The sequence below is a fragment of the Chrysochloris asiatica genome, unplaced genomic scaffold (genome assembly GCF_000296735.1).
Source record: "Chrysochloris asiatica unplaced genomic scaffold, ChrAsi1.0 scaffold00005, whole genome shotgun sequence".
NCBI lineage: Eukaryota > Metazoa > Chordata > Mammalia > Afrosoricida > Chrysochloridae > Chrysochloris > Chrysochloris asiatica.
Window position 1 is genome coordinate 37,627,037 of NW_006408523.1, and position 3,024 is coordinate 37,630,060.

General features: G+C 38.7%; 1 pseudogene; it reads right to left on the bottom strand.

Annotated features, from left to right (window-relative positions):
- Nucleotides 1-2,569: 2,569 nt before the first annotated feature.
- Nucleotides 2,570-2,745, bottom strand: LOC102834336 (annotated as a pseudogene).
- Nucleotides 2,746-3,024: the final 279 nt, after the last annotated feature.

The following is a 3,024-nucleotide window of genomic DNA, read 5'->3' on the forward strand; positions in this document are numbered from 1 at the left end:
ACCTGTATGCTGAGCTGAGAAGCTGGGTTATATGAAGAAAAATGTGGCATCAAGATTTGAGGAAGACTCATTAACAACATGCTGCCATATGCAGATGATACAACCTTGCTTGCTGAAAGTGAAGAGGACTTAAAATACTTACTGGTGAAGATCAAAGAGCACAGCCTTCAATATGGATTGCATCTCAATGTAAAGAAAACTAAAATCCTCACTACTGGTCCAATAAACAACATTCTTATCAACGGAGACAAGATCGAAGTTGTCAAGGACTTCATTCCTTTTGGATTAACTGTCAACACTCATGGAAGCAGTGGTCAAGATATCAAATGACATATTTCATGCATTAGGCAAATTTGCTGCATAAGACCTTTTTAAAGTGTTGAAGAGAGTAAAGATGTCAGCTTGAAGACTAAGGTGCACCTGACCCAAGCCATGGTATTTTTAATAACCTCATATACATGCAAAATCAGTGAATAAAAAGACCTTAGAAGAATTAATGCTTTTGAGTTATGGGGTTGGAGAAGAATATTGAAAGTGTCATGGGCTGCCAAAAGAATAAATAGATCTGTGTTGGATGAAATGTAGCCAGAGTGCTCCTTGGAGGCCAGGATGGCCAAACTTCATGTCTCATACTTCAGACATATTTTCAGAAGGGACTAATCACTGAATAAGGATATCATGTTTGGTAAGGTAGAGTGTCAGAGATAAAGAGGAAGACCCCCAGCTAGATGGATTGTCAATATGGCAGCATCAGTGGGTTCAGGTGTGGCAACAATTGTGAGGTTGGTCCAGGACCAGAGAGTGTTTCATTCTGTTGTATATAGGGTCGCTATGAGTTGGTACCAACTCGATGGCACCTAACAGCAACAATAGCTGTTTCTCTTCATTTTGAGTTGTGCCTCATCAGCTAATGAAAGGTCCAAGGACTTTACTCCCACGGGCTTTACTCTAATCGTGTCATCACAGTCAATTCTACTTTGAGAAGGGAGCTCTTCCCCAGTCTCATTTTGAGTGCCTTCCAACCTGAGGGGCTCATTTTCTGGCACTATATCTGACAATATTCCTCTGCTATTCATAAGGTTTTCAGTTACTAAATATTTTGAAGTAGTTCCTCTCTCCTTCTTCCTAGTCTGTCTTTGTCTGAAGCTCATCTGAAACTAGTCCACTATTGGTGACCCTGCTGGTATTTAAAAGACCCATGGCATAGCTTCCAGAATCACAGCATATAATAAGTCACCACAGTATGACAAACTGACACACGACTGGGCTCTCTTGTAGGTGTATGGATATTATCCTATCACAGACAGTGTTCTACTTCAAAAGTAGATCTTGATATATTCTTTTTGATGATGAATGCCATGCCATTCCTAGTCATTTTGTCATTTTGTCAGTAAACCAAATGATTGTCAGATTCAAAATGGCCAATACTAGTCTGTTTCAACTAACTAATGCCTAGGATATCAAACTTTATTCATTCCCTTTTATTTTTTGATATCTTCCTATTTTCCTACACTCATACATGCTCCATTCCATGTTCCAAATATTAATGGTTGGTTTCAGTTATTTCTTCTCATTTTGAGTTGTGTCCATTTCTAAGATAGGTGACCCCAGGGAATGTGGAAATCATGAGACAATATCATTAATATCACAGGTATGTAAATTTTTACCAATGATAATTCAAAAATGACTGCAACAAAACATCAACAGAGACCTGCCAGAGGTTCAAGTCAGATTTAGAGTTTGTGCATACATTTGAATAATAGTGGAATGAGGTATGTCATTGCTGAAGTAAGATTGATCTTGGCTGAAAGCAGAGAAGACCAGAAAGATGTTCATTTGTGCTTTCTTGACTATGCAAAGACTTTTGACTTTGTGGAACATGACAAGCTATGGAAACATTGCAAAAATGAATATTGCAGATCACTTAATTATGCTCATGAGGAGCCTGTACAGAGAACAAGAGGCAGTCATTTGAAGATAACAAAGGGACACTGAATGGTTTAAAATCAGGAAAGGTATGCACCAGGATTACATTCTTTCAACATACTTATTAAATGTGTATGCTGAGCAAATAATCTGAGCAATTGGATTAGATGAAGAAGAACATGGCATCAGGATTGAAGGAAGATTCATTAACAACCTGCATGCAGATGATAACAACCTTGATTTCTGAAAGTGAAGGGCACTTAAAATACTTACTAATGAAGATAAATGACCACAGACTTCAGTATGGATTGCACCTTAATAAAAGAAAACTAAAATTCTCCCAACTGAATCAGTAAATAACATCATGATAAATGGAGAAAAGATTAAAGTTTTCAAAAACTTCATTTGGCTTGGATTCACCATCAACTCTCATGGAAGCAGTGGTAAAGAAATTGAATTATGTATTGCATTAAGCAAAGCTGCTGCACAAGACCTCTTTTTTGTTGTTGTTTTAAAGCAAACACCACATATTATCACTCATTTACTTCCTAGAAAATAAAAGGTTGCAGACAGGTCAGCGTTAAGATAAAACATCCGCTTTTCCATGGGACTCTATTTACACCTGGATGGGGTATCTCCCACATCAGGCATAGCAGCTGCATTTGCCCAATGCCCTTTTGCAGAAGCGGCCCTGGGCACACTTGGCACAGCCCATGGGCAGCACCTCTTCTTACAGGAGTTGCATTTATATTCTTTGCATTTTCAGAAGCCAGAGCAGACACAGGAGCCACCAGTGGCCCTGGAACAGTTGGGGTCCATTTGGTGCAAAGTGAATAAGGTGGGAAGGCAGGTGGTGAAGAGAAGACTAGGCTGGTGGAAGACGTACCACAAAGATCTCTTTAAAATGTTCTGGAGCAAAGATGTCAGTTTGAGGACTAAGGTGTGCCTGACCCACGCTATGGTATTTTCAATAGTTTTATTATTCATGTGCAAGTTGGACAATGAATAAGGAAGGCCCAAAAAATTAATGCATATAAATTATGGTGTTGAAGAAGAATATTAAAAGTATCATGGAACAAACAAATCTGTGTTGGAAGA